Consider the following 19,429-nt stretch of genomic DNA (forward strand, 5'->3'; position numbering starts at 1 on the left):
CTTTCCCGGGTGGGCTCGAACCACCAACCTTTCGATTAACAGCTGAACGCGCTAACCATTGCGCCACGGAATCCCAAAAATTAAATGCTCGTCAGGTATTGTGTAAAAACCTTGACCTTTTACGTCACATCTGAGACCTCACAACACCGCTCCCGGATGGGCTCGAACCACCAACCTATTGGTTAACAGCCGAACGCGCTAACCATTGCGCCACGGAAGCCCAAAAGTTAAATGCTCGTCAGGTATTATGTAAAAACCTTGACTTTTTACGTCACATCTGAGACCTCACAACACCGCTCCCGGATGGGCTCGAACCACCAACCTATTGGTTAACAGCCGAACGTGCTAACCATTGCGCCACGAAAGCCCAAAAATTAAATGGTCGTCAGGTATTGTGGAAAAACTTTGGCTTTCTACGTTACATTTGAGATCACACAACACCGCTCCCGGGTGGGCTCGAACCACCAACCTATTGGTTAACAGCCGAACGCGCTAACCATTGCGTCAAGGAAGCCCTAAATTTAAATGCTCGTCAGGTATTGTGTAAAAACCTTGACTTTTTACGTCACATCTGAGACCTCACAACACCGCTCCCGGATGGGCTCGAACCACCAACCTATTGCTTAACAGCCGAACGCGCTAACCATTGCGCCACGGAAGCCCAGAAGTTAAATACTCGTCAGGTATTGTGTAAAAACCTTGACTTCTTACGTTACATCTGAGACCTCACAACACCGCTCCCGGATGGGCTCGAACCACCAACCTATTGGTTAACAGCCGAACGCGCTAACCATTGCGCCACGGAAGCACTAAAGTTAAATGCTCGTCAGGTATTGTGTAAAAACCTTGACTTTTTACGTCACATCTGAGACCTCACAACACCGCTCCCGGATAGGGTCGAACCACCAACCTATTGGTTAACAGCCGAACGCGCTAACCATTGAGCCACGGAAGCTCAGAAATTAAATGGTTGTCAGGTGTTGTGGAAAAACTTTGGCTTTCTACGTTACATTTGAGACCCCACAACACCTTTCCCGGGTGGGCTCGAACCACCAACCTTTCGATTAACAGCTGAACGCGCTAACCATTGCGCCACGGAATCCCAAAAATTAAATGCTCGTCAGGTATTGTGTAAAAACCTTGACCTTTTACGTCACATCTGAGACCTCACAACACCGCTCCCGGATGGGCTCGAACCACCAACCTATTGCTTAACAGCCGAACGCGCTAACCATTGCGCCACGGAAGCCCAAAACCTAAATACTCGTCAGGTATTGTGCAAAAAACTTGACTTTTTACGTCACATCTGAGACCTCACAACACCGCTCCCGGATGGGCTCGAACCACCAACCTATTGGTTAACAGCCGAACGCGCTAACCATTGCGCCACGGAAGCCCAAAAGTTAAATACTCGTCAGGTATTGTGTAAAAACCTTGACTTCTTACGTTACATCTGAGACCTCACAACACCGCTCCCGGATGGGCTCGAACCACCAACCTATTGGTTAACAGCCGAACGCGCTAACCATTGCGCCACGGAAGCACAAAAGTTAAATGCTCGTCAGGTATTGTGTAAAAACCTTGACTTTTTACGTCACATCTGAGACCTCACAACACCGCTCCCGGATGGGGTCGAACCACCAACCTATTGGTTAACAGCCGAACGCGCTAACTATTGCGCCACGGAAGCCCAAAAATTAAATGGTCGTCATTTATTGTGCAAAAACTTTGGCTTTCTACGTTACATTTGAGATCCCACAACACCGCTCCTGGATGGGCTCGAACCACCAACCTATTGGTTAACAGCCGAACGCGCTAACCATTGCGCCACGGAAGCCCAAAAGTTAAATACTCGTCAGGTATTGTGTAAAAACCTTGACTTCTTACGTTACATCTGAGACCTAACAACACCGCTCCCGGATGGGCTCGAACCACCAACCTATTGGTTAACAGCCGAACGCGCTAACCATTGCGCCACGGAAGCCCAAAAGTTAAATGCTCGTCAGGTATTGTGTAAAAACCTTGACTTTTTACGTCACATCTGAGACCTCACAACACCGCTCCCGGATGGGGTCGAACCACCAACCTATTGGTTAACAGCCGAACGCGCTAACTATTGCGCCACGGAAGCCCAAAAATTAAATGGTCGTCATTTACTGTGCAAAAACTTTGGCTTTCTACGTTACATTTGAGATCCCACAACACCGCTCCTGGATGGGCTCGAACCACCAACCTATTCGTTAACAGCCGAACGTGCTAACCATTGCGCCACGGAAGCCCAAAAAATAAATGGTCGTCAGGTATTGTGGAAAAACTTTGGCTTTCTACGTTACATTTGAGACCCCACAACACCTTTCCCGGGTGGGCTCGAACCACCAACCTTTCGATTAACAGCTGAACGCGCTAACCATTGCGCCACGGAATCCCAAAAATTAAATGCTCGTCAGGTATTGTGTAAAAACCTTGACCTTTTACGTCACATCTGAGACCTCACAACACCGCTCCCGGATGGGCTCGAACCACCAACCTATTGCTTAACAGCCGAACGCGCTAACCATTGCGCCACGGAAGCCCAAAACCTAAATACTCGTCAGGTATTGTGCAAAAAACTTGACTTTTTACGTCACATCTGAGACCTCACAACACCGCTCCCGGATGGGCTCGAACCACCAACCTATTGGTTAACAGCCGAACGCGCTAACCATTGCGCCACGGAAGCCCAAAAGTTAAATACTCGTCAGGTATTGTGTAAAAACCTTGACTTCTTACGTTACATCTGAGACCTCACAACACCGCTCCCGGATGGGCTCGAACCACCAACCTATTGGTTAACAGCCGAACGCGCTAACCATTGCGCCACGGAAGCACAAAAGTTAAATGCTCGTCAGGTATTGTGTAAAAACCTTGACTTCTTACGTTACATCTGAGACCTCACAACACCGCTCCCGGATGGGCTCGAACCACCAACCTATTGGTTAACAGCCGAACGCGCTAACCATTGCGCCACGGAAGCCCAAAAGTTAAATGCTCGTCAGGTATTGTGTAAAAACCTTGACTTTTTACGTCACATCTGAGACCTCACAACACCGCTCCCGGATGGGGTCGAACCACCAACCTATTGGTTAACAGCCGAACGCGCTAACTATTGCGCCACGGAAGCCCAAAAATTAAATGGTCGTCATTTACTGTGCAAAAACTTTGGCTTTCTACGTTACATTTGAGATCCCACAACACCGCTCCTGGATGGGCTCGAACCACCAACCTATTCGTTAACAGCCGAACGTGCTAACCATTGCGCCACGGAAGCCCAAAAAATAAATGGTCGTCAGGTATTGTGGAAAAACTTTGGCTTTCTACGTTACATTTGAGACCCCACAACACCTTTCCCGGGTGGGCTCGAACCACCAACCTTTCGATTAACAGCTGAACGCGCTAACCATTGCGCCACGGAATCCCAAAAATTAAATGCTCGTCAGGTATTGTGTAAAAACCTTGACCTTTTACGTCACATCTGAGACCTCACAACACCGCTCCCGGATGGGCTCGAACCACCAACCTATTGCTTAACAGCCGAACGCGCTAACCATTGCGCCACGGAAGCCCAAAACCTAAATACTCGTCAGGTATTGTGCAAAAAACTTGACTTTTTACGTCACATCTGAGACCTCACAACACCGCTCCCGGATGGGCTCGAACCACCAACCTATTGGTTAACAGCCGAACGCGCTAACCATTGCGCCACGGAAGCCCAAAAGTTAAATACTCGTCAGGTATTGTGTAAAAACCTTGACTTCTTACGTTACATCTGAGACCTCACAACACCGCTCCCGAATGGGCTCGAACCACCAACCTATTGGTTAACAGCCGAACGCGCTAACCATTGCGCCACGGAAGCACAAAAGTTAAATGCTCGTCAGGTATTGTGTAAAAACCTTGACTTTTTACGTCACATCTGAGACCTCACAACACCGCTCCCGGATGGGGTCGAACCACCAACCTATTGGTTAACAGCCGAACGCGCTAACTATTGCGCCACGGAAGCCCAAAAGTTAAATGCTCGTCAGGTATTGTGTAAAAACCTTGACTTTTTACGTCACATCTGAGACCTCACAACACCGCTCCCGGATGGGGTCGAACCACCAACCTATTGGTTAACAGCCGAACGCGCTAACTATTGCGCCACGGAAGCCCAAAAATTAAATGGTCGTCATTTACTGTGCAAAAACTTTGGCTTTCTACGTTACATTTGAGATCCCACAACACCGCTCCTGGATGGGCTCGAACCACCAACCTATTCGTTAACAGCCGAACGTGCTAACCATTGCGCCACGGAAGCCCAAAAGATAAATGGTCGTCAGGTATTGTGGAAAAACTTTGGCTTTCTACGTTACATTTGAGATCACACAACACCGCTCCCGGGTGGGCTCGAACCACCAACCTATTGGTTAACAGCCGAACGCGCTAACCATTGCGCCACGGAAGCCAAGAAATTAAAAGGTTGTCAGGTATTGTGGAAAAGTTTTGACTTTTCACGCTACGTCTGAGACGTCACAACACCGCTCCAGGGAGGGCTCAAACAACCAGTCTTCTGAATAGCAGCTGAACGTGCTAACCATTGCGCCACGGAAGCCCATAAATTAAATGGTCGTCAGGTATTGTGGAAAAACCTTGACTTTTTACGTTACATCTGAGACCTCACAACACCGCTCCCAGATGGGCTCGAACCACCAACCTTTCAGTCGGTTAACAGCCGAACGCGCTAACCATTGCGCCACGGAAGCCCAAAAATTAAATGGTCGTCATTTATTGTGCAAAAACTTTGGCTTTCTACGTTACATTTGAGATCCCACAACACCGCTCCCGGATGGGCTCGAACCACCAACCTATTCGTTAACAGCCGAACGTGCTAACCATTGCGCCACGGAAGCCCAAAAATTAAATGGTCGTCAGGTATTGTGGAAAAACTTTGGCTTTCTACGTTACATTTGAGATCACACAACACCGCTCCCGGGTGGGCTCGAACCACCAACCTTTTGAATAACAGCTGAGCGCGCTAACCATTGCGCCACGGAAGCCCAAAAATAAAATATTCGTCAGGTATTGTGGAAAAACCTTGATTTTACTTCACATCTGAGACGTCACAACACCGCTCCCGGATGGGCTCGAACCACCAACCTATTGGTTAACAGCCGAACGCGCTAACCATTGAGCCACGGACGCCCAAAAATTAAATGTTCGTCAGGTATTTTGGAAAAACTCTAACATTTTACGTTACATCTGAGACGTCACAACACCGCTCCCGGGTGGGCTCAAACCACCAGTCTTTTGAATAGCAGCTGAACTTGCTAACCATTGCGCCACGGAAGCCCAAAAATTAAATGGTCGTCAGGTATTGTGGAAAAACCTTGACTTTTTACGTTACATCTGAGACCTCACAACACCGCTCCCAGATGGGCTCGAACCACCAACCTTTCAGTCGGTTAACAGCCGAACGTGCTAACCATTGCGCCACGGAAGCCCAAAAATTAATTGGTCGTCATTTATTGTGGAAAAACCTTGACTTTTGACGTCATCTTGAGACGTCACAACACCTCTCCCGGATGGGCTCGAACCACCAATCTTTCGGTTAACAGCCGAACGCGCTAACCATTGAGCCACGGACGCCCAAAAATTAAATGTTCGTCAGGTATTTTGGAAAAACTCTAACATTTTACGTTACATCTGAGACGTCACAACACCGCTCCCGGGTGGGCTCAAACCACCAGTCTTTTGAATAGCAGCTGAACTTGCTAACCATTGCGCCACGGAAGCCCAAAAATTAAATGGTCGTCAGGTATTGTGGAAAAACCTTGACTTTTGACGTCGTCTTGAGACGTCACAACACCGCTCCCGGATGGGCTCGAACCACCAACCTATTTGTTAACAGCCGAACGCGCTAACCATTGAGCCACGGAAGCTCTGAAATTAAATGGTTGTCAAGTATTGTGGAAAAGTTTTGACTTTTTACGCTACATCTGAGACCACACAACACCTCTCCCGGATGGGCTCGAACCACCAACCTTTCGATTAACAGCTGAACGCGCTAACCAATTGCGCCACGGACGCCCAAAAATTAAATGGTCGTCAGGTATTGTGGAAAAACTTTGGCTTTCTACGTTACATTTGAGATCACACAACACCGCTCCCGGATGGGCTCGAACCACCAACCTATTTGTTAACAGCCGAACGCGCTAACCATTGAGCCACGGAAGCTCTGAAATTAAATGGTTGTCACGTATTGTGGAAATGTTTTGACTTTTTCCGCTACATCTGAGACCGTACAACACCTCTCCCGGGTGGGCTCGAACCACCAACCTTTCGATTAACAGCTGAACGCGCTAACCATTGCGCCACGGAAGCCAAAAAATTAAATGGTCATCAGGTATTTTGGAAAAACCTTGACTTTTTACGTCACATCTGAGACGTCACAACACCGCTCCCGGATGGGCTCGAACCACCAACCTATTTGTTAACAGCCGAACGCGCTAACCATTGAGCCACGGAAGCTCAGAAATTAAATGGTTGTCACGTATTGTGGAAAAGTTTTGACTTTTTACGCTACATCTGAGACCACACAACACCTCTCCCGGGTGTGCTCGAACCACCAATCTTTCGATTAACAGCTGAACGCGCTAACCATTGCGCCACGGAAGCCCAAAAATTAAATGTTCGTCAGGTATTGTGGAAAAACTCTGATATTTCACGTTACATCTGAGACGTCACAACACCGCTCCCGGGAGGGCTCAACGATTTTGAAAATGTTATTAAAAATCGAGGAACATTTTTAATTATTGTTCAATCGAGATGAAATCACTTTCAATGAGTGTTTTATAGGGATTTAAGCTGAATTCGGTCAAACATTTCTCCAGAAAAAAATGCATTCAAAAGTGTACCAAAAAAATCGCATGTTTTTCTTCTTCAAGATACAAAATCCGTGACAACGATTTCTTATTGAAAAATTGAATTTTAACAGTTTTTTGAATGAATATCGTTACATTTGCTTGAATTAAAGCAAAAAGTATAAAAATAATGGTTTCTTGGTTATATTTGAAAATAGTGAAGAAATACTCAAAATATGCTTCTTTGGCCGTGAAACGGCGATTTTGAAAATGTTATTAAAAATCGAGGTACATTTTTATTTATTGTTCAATCGAGATGAAATCACTTTTAATGAGTGTTTTATAGGGAATTAAGCTGAATTCGGTCAAAAATTTCTCCAGAAAAAAATGCATTCAAAAAAGTACCGAAAAAATCGCATGTTTTTCTTCTTCAAGATACAAAATCCGTGACAACGATTTCTTATTGAAAAATTTAATTTTAACAGTTTTTTGATTGAATATCGTTACATTTGCTTGAATTAAAGCAAAAAGTATAAAAATAATGGTTTCAGTGAACATATTTGAAAATAGTGAAGAAATACTCAAAGTATGCTTCTTTGGCCGTGAAACGACGATTTTGAAAATGTTATTAAAAATCGAGGTAAATTTTTAATTATTGTTCAATCGAGATGAAATCACTTTCAATGAGTGTTTTATAGGGAATTAAACAGAATTCGGTCAAAAATTTCTCCAGAAAAAAATGCATTCAAAAAAGTACCGAAAAAATCGCATGTTTTTCTTCTTCAAGATACAAAATCCGTGACAACGATTTCTTATTGAAAAATTTAATTTTAACAGTTTTTTGATTGAATATCGTTACATTTGCTTGAATTAAAGCAAAAAGTCTAAAAATAATGGTTTCAGTGAATATATTTGTAAATAGTGAAGAAATACTCAAAATATGCTTCGTTGGCGGTGAAACGTCGATTTTGAAAATGTTATTAAAAATCGAGGTACATTTTTAATTATTGTTCAATCGAGATGAAATCACTTTCAATGAGTGTTTTATAGGGAATTAATTTGAATTCGGTCAAACATTTCTCCAGAAAAAAATGCATTCAAAAGTGTACCGAAAAAATCGCATGTTTTTCTTCTTCAAGATACAAAATCCGTGACAACGATTTCTTATTGAAAAATTGAATTTTAACAGTTTTTTGAATGAATATCGTTACATTTGCTTGAATTAAAGCAAAAAGTATAAAAATAATGGTTTCAGTGGTTATTTTTGAAAATAGTGAAGAAATACTCAAAATGTTTTTCTTTGGCCGAGTTACGTCGATTTTGAAAATGTTATTAAAAATCGAGGTACATTTTTATTTATTGTTCAATCGAGATGAAATCACTTTTAATGAGTGTTTTATATTGAATTAAGCTGAATTCGGTCAAAAATTTCTCCAGAAAAAAATGCATTCAAAAAAGTACCGAAAAAATCGCATGTTTTTCTTCTTCAAGACACAAAATCCGTGAATACGATTTCTTATTGAAAATTGAATTTTAACAGTTTTTTGAATGAATATCGTTACATTGCTTGAATTAAAGCAAAAAGTATAAAAATAATGGATTCAATGAATATATTTGAAAATAGAGAAGAACTACTCAAAATATGCTTCTTTGGCCGTGAAACGCCGATTTTGAAAATGTTATTAAAAATCGAGGTAAATTTTTAATTATGTTCAATCGAGATGAAATCACTTTTTATGGGTGTTTTATAGGGAATTAAGCTGAATTCGGTCAAACATTTCTCCAGAAAAAAATGCATTCAAAAGTGTACCGAAAAAATCGCATGTTTTTCTTCTTCAAGATACAAAATCCGTGACAACGATTTCTTATTGAAAAATTGAATTTTAACAGTTTTTTGAATGAATATCGTTACATTTGCTTGAATTAAAGCAAAAGGTATAAAAATAATGGTTTCAGTGGTTATATTTGAAAATAGTGAAGAAATACTCAAAGTGGTCTCCCTCCCAAGGACTGACTGCGCTCGACGCTTCTTAACTTCGGTTATCGGACGAGAACCGGTGTATTCAGCGTGTTATGGCCGTTTCTCGAGAGTGCTAGTTAATAATTTGAATTAAATTAACTTTCATCTTTATAAAACAATAACAAAAAGAAGATATGTTTGCTTTTTTCATATTTGGTGGAATTTGAAAGAGGAATCAAAAGTGAAAAAGCCGACGGCACGCAGTATTCCCAAGTACTGTATGCGCTCGACGCTGCTTAACTTCGGTTATCGGACGAGAACCGGTGTATTCAGCGTGATATGGCCGTTGCCGAGAGTGCTAGGTAATAATTCGAATTTAAATTAAGTGAGACAAATTAACCATCATCTTTTTAAAACAATAACAAAAAGAAAATAAGTTTGCTTTTTTCAAATCTATTGGAATTTAAAAGAGGAAAAAAAAGTGAAAAAGCCAACGGCACGCAGTGTTCCTAAGTGGTCTCCCTCCCAAGTAGTGACTGCGCTCGACGCTGCTTAACTTCGGTTATCGGACGAGAACCGGTGTATTCAGCGTGATATGGCCGTTGCCGAGAGTGCTAGTTAATAATTTGAATTTAATTAACTTTCATCTTTATAAAACAATAAAAAAATGAAGATATGTGTGCTTTTTTCAAATCGGGTGGAATTTAAAAGAGGAAACAAAAGTGAAAAACCAACGGCACGCAATATTCCCAAGTACTGACTGCGCTCGACGCTGCTAACGTCGGCGATCGGACGAGAACCGGTGTTCTCAGCGTGATATGGCCGTTGCCGAGAGTGCTAGTTAAAAATTCGAATTTAAATTAAGTGAGACAAATTAACCTTCATCTTTCTAAAACAATAACAAAAAGAAGATATGTTTGCTTTTTCATATCTATTGGAATTTAAAAGAGGAAAAAAAAGTGAAAAAGCTAACGGCACGCAGTGTTCCTAAGTGGTCGCCCTCCCAAATACTGACTGCGCTCGACGCTGCTTAACTTCGGTTATCGTACGAGAACCGGTGTATTCAGCGTGTTATGGCCGTTGCCGATAGTGCTAGTTAATAATTTGAATTAAAAAAACTTACATCTTTATAAAACAATAACAAAAAGAAGATATGCGTGCTTTTTTCAATTCGGGTGGAATTTAAAAGAGGAAACAAAAGTGAAAAACCAACGGCACGCAGTATTCCCAAGTACTGACTGCGCTCGACGCTGCTACCAGGGCGATCGGACGAGAACCGGTGTTCTCAACGTGATATGGCCGTTGCCGAGAGTGCTAGTTAAAAATTCGAATTTAAATTAAGTGAGACAAATTAACCTTCATCTTTATAAAACATTAACAAAAAGAAAATATGTTTGCTTTTTTCATATCGGGTGGAATTTAAAAGAGGAAACAAAAGTGAAAAAGCCAACGGCACGCAGTATTCCCAAGTACTGACTGCGCTCGACGCTGCTAACGTCGGCGATCGGACGAGAACCGGTGTTCTCAGCGTGATATGGCCGTTGCCGAGAGTGCTAGTTAATAATTTGAATTAAATTTACTTTCATCCTTATAAAACAATAACAAAAAGAAGATATGTTTGCTTTTTTCATATCTGGTGGAATTTGAAAGAGGAAATAAAAGTGAAAAAGCCAACGGCACGCAGTATTCCCAAGTACTGTATGCGCTCGACGCTGCTTAACTTCGGTGATCGGACGAGAACCGGTGTTTTCAGCGTGATATGGCCGTTGCCGAGAGTGCTAGTTAATAATTCGAATTTAAATTAAGTGAGACAAATTAACCTTCATCATTTTAAAACAATAACAAAGAAACATGTTTGCTTTTTTCATATCTATTAAAATTTAAAAGAGGAAAAAAAGTGAAAAAGCCAACGGCACGCAGTGTTCCTAAGTGGTCTCCCTCCCAAGTACTGACTGCGCTCGACGCTGCTTAACTTCGGTGATCGGACGAGAATTGCTGTATTCAGCGTGATATGGTCGTTGCCGAGAGTGCTAGTTAATAATTCGAATTTAAATTAAGTGAGACAAATTAACCTTCATCATTTTAAAACAATAACAAAATGAAAACATGTTTGCTTTTTTCATATCTATTAAAATTTAAAAGAGGAAAAAAAAGTGAAAAAGCCAACGGCACGCAGTGTTCCTAAGTGGTCTCCCTCCCAAGTAGTGACTGCGCTCGACGCTGCTTAACATCGGTTATCGGACGAGAACCGCTGTATTCAGCGTGATATGGCCGTTGCCGAGAGTGCTGGTTAATAATTTTAATTTAATTAACTTTCATCTTTATAAAACAATAACAAAAAGAAGATATGTTTGCTTTTTTCATATCGGGTGGAATTTAAAAGAGGAAACAAAAGTGAAAAAGCCAACGGCACGCAGTATTCCCAAGTACTGACTGCGCTCGACGCTGCTAACGTCGGCGATCGGACGAGAACCGTTGTTCTCAGCGTGATATGGCCGTTGCCGAGAGTGCTAGATAATAATTCGAATTTAAATTAAGTGAGACAAATTAACCTTCATCTTTTTAAAACAATAACAAAAAGAAAATATGTTTGCTTTTTTCATATCTATTGGAATTTAAAAGAGGAAAAAAAAGTGAAAAAGCTAACGGCACGCAGTGTTCCTAAGTGGTCGCCCTCCCAAATACTGACTGCGCACGACGCTGCTTAACTTCGGTTATCGTACGAGAACCGGTGAATTCAGCGTGTTATGGCCGTTGCCGATAGTGCTAGTTAATAATTTGATTTAAATTAACTTTCATCTTTATAAAACAATAACAGAAAGAAGATATGTTTGCTTTTTTTCATATCTGGTGGAATTTGAAAGAGGAAACAAAAGTGAAAAAGCCAACGGCACGCAGTATTCCCAAGTACTGTATGCGCTCGACGCTGCTTAATTCGGTGATCGGACGAGAACCGGTGTTTTCAGCGTGTATGGCCGTTGCCGAGAGTGCTAGTTAATAATTCGAATTTAAATTAAGTGAGACAAATTAACCTTCATAATTTTAAAACAATAACAAAAAAACATGTTTGCTTTTTTCATATCTATTAAAATTTAAAAGAGGAAAAAAAGTGAAAACCCCAACGGCACGCAGTGTTCCTAAGTGGTCTCCCTCCCAAGTACTGACTGCGCTCGACGCTGCTTAACTTCGGTGATCGGACGAGAACCGGTGTATTCAGCGTGATATGGCCGTTGCCGAGAGTGCTAGTTAATAATTTGAATTTAATTAACTTTCATCTTTATAAAACAATAACAAAAAAGAAGATATGTTTGCTTTTTCATATCTATTAAAATTTATAAGAGGGAAAAAAAGTGGAAAAACGGCACGCAGTGTTCCTAAGTGGTCTCCCTCCCAAGAACTGACTGCGCTCGACGCTGCTTAACTTCGGTTATCGGACGAGAACCGGTGTATTCAGCGTGATATGGCCGTTGCCGACAGTGCTAGTTAATAATTTGAATTTAATTAACTTTCATCTTTATAAAACAATAACAAAAAAGAAGATATGTTTGCTTTTTTCATATCTATTAAAATTTAAAAGAGGAAAAAAAAGTGAAAAAGCCAACGGCACGCAGTGTTCCTAAGTGGTCTCCATCCCAAGTACTGACTGCGCTCGACGCTGCTTAACTTCGGTGATCGGACGAGAACCGCTGTATTCAGCGTCATATGGCCGTTGCCGAGAGTGCTAGATAATAATTCGAATTTAAATTAAGTGAGACAAATTAACCTTCATAATTTTAAAACAATAACAAAAAAAACATGTTTGCTTTTTTCATATCTATTAAAATTTAAAAGAGGAAAAAAAGTGAAAAACCCAACGGCACGCAGTGTTCCTAAGTGGTCTCCCTCCCAAGTACTGACTGCGCTCGACGCTGCTTAACTTCGGTGATCGGACGAGAACCGGTGTATTCAGCGTGTTATGGCCGTTGCCGAAAGTGCTAGTTAATAATTTGAACTAAATCAACTTTCATCTTTATAAAACAATAACAAAAAGAAGATATGTTTGCTTTTTTAATATCAGGTGGAATTTAAAAGAGGAAACAAAAGTGAAAAAGCCAACGGCACGCAGTATTCCCAAGTACTGACTGCGCTCGACGCTGCCAACGTCGGCGATCGGACGAGAACCGGTGTTCTCAGCGTGATATGGCCGTTGCCGAGAGTGCTAGATAATAATTCGAACTTAAATTAAGTGAGACAAATTAACCTTCATCTTTTTAAAACAATAACAAAAAGAAAATATGTTTGCTTTTTTATACCTATTGGAATTTAAAAGAGGAAAAAAGTGAAAAAGCTAACGGCACGCAGTTTTCCTAAGTGGTCGCCCTCCCAAGTACTGACTGCGCTCGACGCTTCTTAACTTCGGTGATCGTACGAGAACCGGTGTATTCAGCGTGATATGGCCGTTGCCGAGAGTGCTAGTTAATAATTTGAATTTAATTAACTTTCATCTTTATAAAACAATAACAAAAAGAAGATATGTTTGCTTCTTTCATATCGGGTGAAATTTAAAAGAGGAAACAAAAGTGAAAAACCAACGGAACGCAGTATTCCCAAGTACTGTATGCGCTCGACGCTGCTTAACTACGGTTATCGGACGAGAACCGGTGTATTCAGCGTGATATGGCCGTTGCCGAGAGTGCTAGTTAATAATTTGAATTTAATTAACTTTCATCTTTATAAAACAATAACAAAAAAGAAGATATGTTTGCTTTTTTCATATCTATTAAAATTTTAAAGAGGAAACAAAAGTGAAAAAGCCAACGGCACGCAGTATTCCCAAGTACTGACTGCGCTCGACGCTGCTAACGTCGGCGATCGGACGAGAACCGGTGTTCTCAGCGTGATATGGCCGTTGCCGAGAGTGCTAGATAATAATTCGAATTTAAATTAAGTGAGACAAATTAACCTTCATCTTTTTGAAACAATAACAAAATGAAAATATGTTTGCTTTTTTCATATCTATTGGAATTTAATAGAGGAAAAAAAAAGTGAAAAAGCTAACGGCACGCAGTGTTCCTAAGTGGTCGCCCTCCCAAGTACTGACTGCGCTCGACGCTGCTTAACTTCGGTGATCGGACGAGAACGGGTGTATTCAGCGTGATATGGCCGTTGCCGAGAGTGCTAGTTAATAATTTGAATTTAATTAACTTTCATCTTTATAAAACAATAACAAAAAAGAAGATATGTTTGCTTTTTTCATATCTATTAAAATTTAAAAGAGGAAATAAAAGTGAAAAAGCCAACGGCACGCAGTGTTCCTAAGTGGTCTCCATCCCAAGTACTGACTGCCCTCGACGCTTGCTAACTACGGTGATCGGACGAGAACCGCTGTATTCAGCGTGATATGGTCGTTGCCGAGAGTGCTAGTTAATAATTCGAATATAAATTAAGTGAGACAAATTAACCTTCATCATTTTAAAACAATAACAAAATGAAAACATGTTTGCTTTTTTCATATCTATTAAAATTTAAAAGAGGAAAAAAAAGTGAAAAAGCCAACGGCACGCAGTGTTCCTAAGTGGTCTCCCTCCCAAGTAGTGACTGCGCTCGACGCTGCTTAACTTCAGTTATCGGACGAGAACCGGTGTATTCAGCGTGATATGGCCGTTGCCGAGAGTGCAAGTTAATAATTTTAATTTAATTAACTTTCATCTTTATAAAACAATAACAAAAAGAAGATATGTGTGCTTTTTCAAATCGGGTGGAATTTAAAAGAGGAAACAAAAGTGAAAAACCAACGGCACGCAGTATTCCCAAGCACTGACTGCGCTCGACGCTGCTAACGTCGGCGATCGGACGAGAACCGGTGTTCTCTGCGTGATATGGCCGTTGCCGAGAGTGCTAGATAATAATTCGAATTTAAATTAAGTGAGACAAATTAACCTTCATCTTTTTAAAACAATAAAAAAAAGAAAATATGTTTGCTTTTTACCTCTCCGAGTGACGTATGTCACGGAGAGGTATTACACCGGCCGTGTCTGTCTGTGTGTGTGTCTGTCTGTCTGTGTGTGTGTCCGTCTGTCAGACCCCACGTGACCGCGTTCGCAGTTTACAAATCGGAGCAAACAAATACCCGATTTCCGGAACGCGTTCGCGGTTCACGGAAATTTGGTCATTCATCTACCAACACCAGTCTTTACTAACTGGCTTCTAAGGACCACAATCTGCTAGTCTTTGTCCATCCCACATGGACACTAGTCTGTACGTGCTTGCTTCCAAGCACCACCAACTTCTGTTCTTCGTCAATTTCACCTTGACTCCAGCTTCTATGCACCACCATCTTCTGTTCTTCGTCAATTCCACATTGACATCAGCTTCTATGCACCACCATCTTCTGTTCTTCGTCAATTCCACATTGACACCAGCTTCTATGCACCACAATCTTCTGTTCTTCGTCAATTCCACATTGACACCAGCTTCGATGCACCACCATCTTCAGGTCTTTCGTCCATTCCACATGGACGCCAGTCAGTACATTCTGGCTTCTTTTCCTCCGTCATCGTTTGGTTTCAAGATATACGCGGCGATCGGCTAGGGTTACGAGAAACGTCTAGCCTCCCAATGGCAGGGCTTCCACCATCGGTTCACGCGAATCCTTTTTTATTTGGTTTTAAGATTTACGCGGCGAGCGGCTAGGGTTACGAGAAACGTCTAGCCTCCCAATGGCAGGGCTTCCACCATCGGTTCACGCGAATGCGTTTTTATCTATTATTATAATGGAAACGAAACGTATATATACCCCAAAATTTGAAAAAAGCGGGCAAGAGGGGTACCCTTCACTTTAAACGTCAATATTAGCAAAGTTTCGAAAGATAATAGGAACAACTTTATTTTAAACGATTTAACTATTTTTAAAGTTATTTACTGGCGATTAAAATAATTAAAAATAATTATATTTATTTAAATATTAAAGATAAACCCAAGTACCGAAGTCGTTAAATCATTGACTCCTATATCTATCAAGGCCCGTGCATTGCGTTATATTTCCTACATTGCCTCCTGTATCTATCAAGGCCCATGCATTGTGATATATTTCCTTCATTGCCTCCAATATCTATCGAGGCCCGTGCATTGCGATATATTTTTGAGAACAACAACCAAAATGGGAAGCTCCTCTCAGAACCATAATAATTTGTTTTCTCAGTTATATGAAATGAAAATATGGATAATATTTTCGGCAATTCGATTTGAATGGCTCTTTCTGATGTATCATTCTCTCAGCACTGTTCATAATGGACAGGAACGTAGAGATTCGAGACACTAGGAATTACGATAGTGTTTCAAATCCTCTGTATTGAGGGCTTAAAGGCTTGGAGTGAGTCGAAAGATAAATACACATCCTATTTTGTAGTTGTACCATGCGTACCACAATGTTGCCAGGCGTTTATTGAAGGATGCTTGGGTACTTGGTACAGACTGTTACGTCTACCAAGTTTCCTAGCATCCAAGAATAAATAGGATTCATAGAAGCCAGTGTTAAGGGCATGTCATGGGTCAAGTCGTTAAATATATCGACGCAGTTAAATAGCTGATGGCATTATTTTATCCACTTTCCCATTGCCTTCGAGTGGAAGTTCAACTTTGGCACGGACGACAGATGGCGCTCTTAAACTTCTACCCCCAAAAATCGTTGTTGTCTGCTCGTTTTCCCCTTCCGCGTTTTTTCGTTATAAACTTATGATTTAACGAACTGTTAAGATAAAATTTCATATTTCCTAAGACAGATAAGCTTCTACTCCTTTCATATTACTCCCAGTTAGATTTAATGCTTAAAAAATATATTTTCAATAAAAACACCGCTTCCACTAGTGGATTTATACTCCTTGTTAGATTAGTGTAGGTGTAGAGAGTAATCATTACAAACGCTAAAAAATATATTTTCAAAAATGAAGAACATAGAACATTTATTCTATATCAAAAAATATTTTGGTGGTAAGATTGCTTTAGAAAAATCCAAACGGCTAGATATTGGTAAAAAAAGACATGTGTAAGCTATTTGTAGATGAGATAATTGTTTTACATGTTTTAAATGAGACTAAAACTTCCACTATTGTGTCTAAAAAAGTGTTGGCCATGTATATTTTTTAAATATGACGGAATTGCGGTTGATATGATAGCGCCCTATTTGCGAAAAAAACCTTTTTTTAAACAGTTGAATTATTCTTTGATAGAATTTCGAAGGAAGAAGTTAAGTGTTAGATTTGCTCGATTAATTTTGTTCGGCAAATAATATAATTAAGCCTTACGTATTACTGAAGGACAGGGTTGGCAAAAATTAAGTTTTTTTAAAAAAAAAACAAAAGTTGTGTTTTTTATTGTTTGAAACACGATTTTTTGATTTAAACTGTTTTTTAAACAAGTAGAAAAAAACAGTAAAAAAACACAAAAAAAAACTAGTTTTAAACATGTTTAAATCACTCTTCCAGATCTAATAGTCTATATCGCGGCTCTCCATTTAAGCCACTACTCTCGCTAGCGCAAGGCGCTTATTTTCACAACCTACTTGATTAAAAAAAGGTCTTGGTTTGGACCAAGACAGAAAAAACAAACGATAAGAGTGACGTTTATCAATTGACTGAAGTCCCGATATTGCAGTTTTTCTATATTTATATTAATTTAATCCTTAATCAATATTTAATTCAATCAACTGATTTAACAGTTAGTCGTTTTATTCCCTCCAAATTGATTGAAAAAACTACAAATTTAAGCATTTTCAAGAACAAATTATATTTTCCTAAATTATTTTATGATATTAATTATTTTGAGCGTTCAATATTGAATAAATTTAGAATTTCAAGGTGTAAGAAATTGTCCGTGTGGAATTAAAACCAGGGACCACTTGAACCCAAAGCAAGTATTATACACCTAGACCAACGGACCACGAAACGTGTTGAGAAGTAAAACACGAAAATAAAAATACTCCTAAATTTATAATATGAAGCTCTAAGACGCGACCTTCCGGGATTTAACCTGGTACCACTCGCAACCAGCGCGAGCATCATACCCCTAGACCAACGTACAACGAACATGTACTGCAAAGTCAAACAGGAAAATCAAGAGCTCCTAAAATTTAGAATTTGAAGGTGTAAGAAAGGGTCCTTGTCAGGGTTGGCAAAAACTTAGTTAAAAAAATTTGTGTTTTTATTGTTTATAACACGATTTAAAGTTAGATTTTCGGAAAACATTTTATCATGAAATTAATTATTTAAAAGGGAGTACGTGTTGAGGGTACAATATTGAATATTTGAAAAATTCTACTGACTGTTTAAAAAAGAGCAAACGATCTTTTCAAAAGGAAAATATAATTTTTTTAATAGCGGATACAAAATGAGTGTGATGCGTAAATTTGTACATTTAACCCCTAATGTCTAAATGCCTGATTTCTTTTGTGGCCACTATTCAGTCATTTAAGCTTCCGTACTTCCGAGTTTCTTGGTCAGAACTCATCATACATTTGAAACGTCACCACCCCTTACTTATTTGTAGGCGCTCATGTTTTCCGTTTTCGGATTAGGCGTATTAATTTTAGCATTGTCAAAGGCCTGGCTTTATAGATTACGCGTAATCTTTTTAGAACAGTAAAATGTACCAACAGTGTAGAGAAACCACATAGGAAAAATGTTATTGCTTTGCTTTAAGTAGATGACAAAATAAGTTATCCTTAATCATATTTTTGAATAATAGTCTTCAATACAGATTAGTAATGGATAAAACAACTGGTAGGGTCTCCAAACAATTAAACACACATTTGAAACAGTCGAATAAAGGAAGGTTTTGACTGAAGCTTATTATTTCTATTATTTAATCTTTTCGCTCATTTTCAAATAAAAAAAGAGTTAAAAATATTCGAAATTTTTCTCCATAAAAAAAACATGTTTTAAACTTTTTGTTTAAAACGTTTTAAACAAATTAAAGTTTTTTTTCATGGCTGTTTAAAACAAGTTTTAAACCAAAGTTTAAAACAATTTGTTTAAAACTTGCCAACCCTGCTGAAGGAGATTGATTTTGCCAACCTTTGTGAGTATTTAACTGTTTAATAATTATTTTGGTTAAGTGGGAGCCTAGCTTATGTGTGATTGGGTTGTGGCTTCCATGATTTGGGCACATTTGCTTTTTTTGTGCCGAGGTATGATTCAGCTTTGATATGGACAAATGTTACAAATCATACTGGTAGACTAAGAATGCGGTTGAGGTATAGCGAGAGAGTAGAGTTTCCACAGCAATTGAGAGATATTGAAAAGGCTTGAACAATAGACTATTTTAAAATTCAATTCCTGCACTTGCAAAGAATTAAAAAAAGCGATAGATGCATATATTTAGGTTGTTTAAGGGGTAGTGATAGTCATCTCCACTCGGAGAGGTAATATTTTGGCTTTCCCAACTTGTTTCATATCTATTGGAATTTAAAAGAGGAAAAAAAAAGTGAAAAAGCTAACGGCACGCAGTGTTCCTAAGTGGTCGCCCTCCCAAGTACTGACTGCGCTCGACGCTGCTTAACATCGGTGATCGGACGAGAACGGGTGTATTCAGCGTGATATGGCCGTTGCCGAGAGTG

General features: G+C 40.1%; 14 pseudogenes; all 14 read right to left on the bottom strand.

The window, feature by feature from the left end:
- Window positions 1-9,326: 9,326 nt before the first annotated feature.
- Window positions 9,327-9,445, bottom strand: LOC149582402 (5S ribosomal RNA; annotated as a pseudogene).
- Window positions 9,446-9,804: 359 nt separating this feature from the next.
- Window positions 9,805-9,923, bottom strand: LOC149582403 (5S ribosomal RNA; annotated as a pseudogene).
- A 583-nt stretch (window positions 9,924-10,506) lies between these two features.
- On the bottom strand, window positions 10,507-10,609 carry LOC149582404 (5S ribosomal RNA; annotated as a pseudogene).
- A 133-nt stretch (window positions 10,610-10,742) lies between these two features.
- LOC149582405 (5S ribosomal RNA) lies at window positions 10,743-10,861 on the bottom strand (annotated as a pseudogene).
- Window positions 10,862-10,998: 137 nt separating this feature from the next.
- Window positions 10,999-11,117, bottom strand: LOC149582406 (5S ribosomal RNA; annotated as a pseudogene).
- A 361-nt stretch (window positions 11,118-11,478) lies between these two features.
- On the bottom strand, window positions 11,479-11,597 carry LOC149582407 (5S ribosomal RNA; annotated as a pseudogene).
- A 357-nt stretch (window positions 11,598-11,954) lies between these two features.
- LOC149582408 (5S ribosomal RNA) lies at window positions 11,955-12,073 on the bottom strand (annotated as a pseudogene).
- Window positions 12,074-12,191: 118 nt separating this feature from the next.
- Window positions 12,192-12,310, bottom strand: LOC149582409 (5S ribosomal RNA; annotated as a pseudogene).
- A 123-nt stretch (window positions 12,311-12,433) lies between these two features.
- On the bottom strand, window positions 12,434-12,552 carry LOC149582410 (5S ribosomal RNA; annotated as a pseudogene).
- A 134-nt stretch (window positions 12,553-12,686) lies between these two features.
- On the bottom strand, window positions 12,687-12,805 carry LOC149582411 (5S ribosomal RNA; annotated as a pseudogene).
- Window positions 12,806-13,163: 358 nt separating this feature from the next.
- LOC149582412 (5S ribosomal RNA) lies at window positions 13,164-13,282 on the bottom strand (annotated as a pseudogene).
- Window positions 13,283-13,869: 587 nt separating this feature from the next.
- On the bottom strand, window positions 13,870-13,988 carry LOC149582413 (5S ribosomal RNA; annotated as a pseudogene).
- Window positions 13,989-14,367: 379 nt separating this feature from the next.
- LOC149582414 (5S ribosomal RNA) lies at window positions 14,368-14,486 on the bottom strand (annotated as a pseudogene).
- A 4,817-nt stretch (window positions 14,487-19,303) lies between these two features.
- LOC149582415 (5S ribosomal RNA) lies at window positions 19,304-19,422 on the bottom strand (annotated as a pseudogene).
- Window positions 19,423-19,429: the final 7 nt, after the last annotated feature.

The sequence above is a fragment of the Phalangium opilio genome, unplaced genomic scaffold (assembly GCF_054372755.1).
Source record: "Phalangium opilio isolate 3A_F unplaced genomic scaffold, DU_Popi_V2 ptg001675l_1, whole genome shotgun sequence".
NCBI lineage: Eukaryota > Metazoa > Arthropoda > Arachnida > Opiliones > Phalangiidae > Phalangium > Phalangium opilio.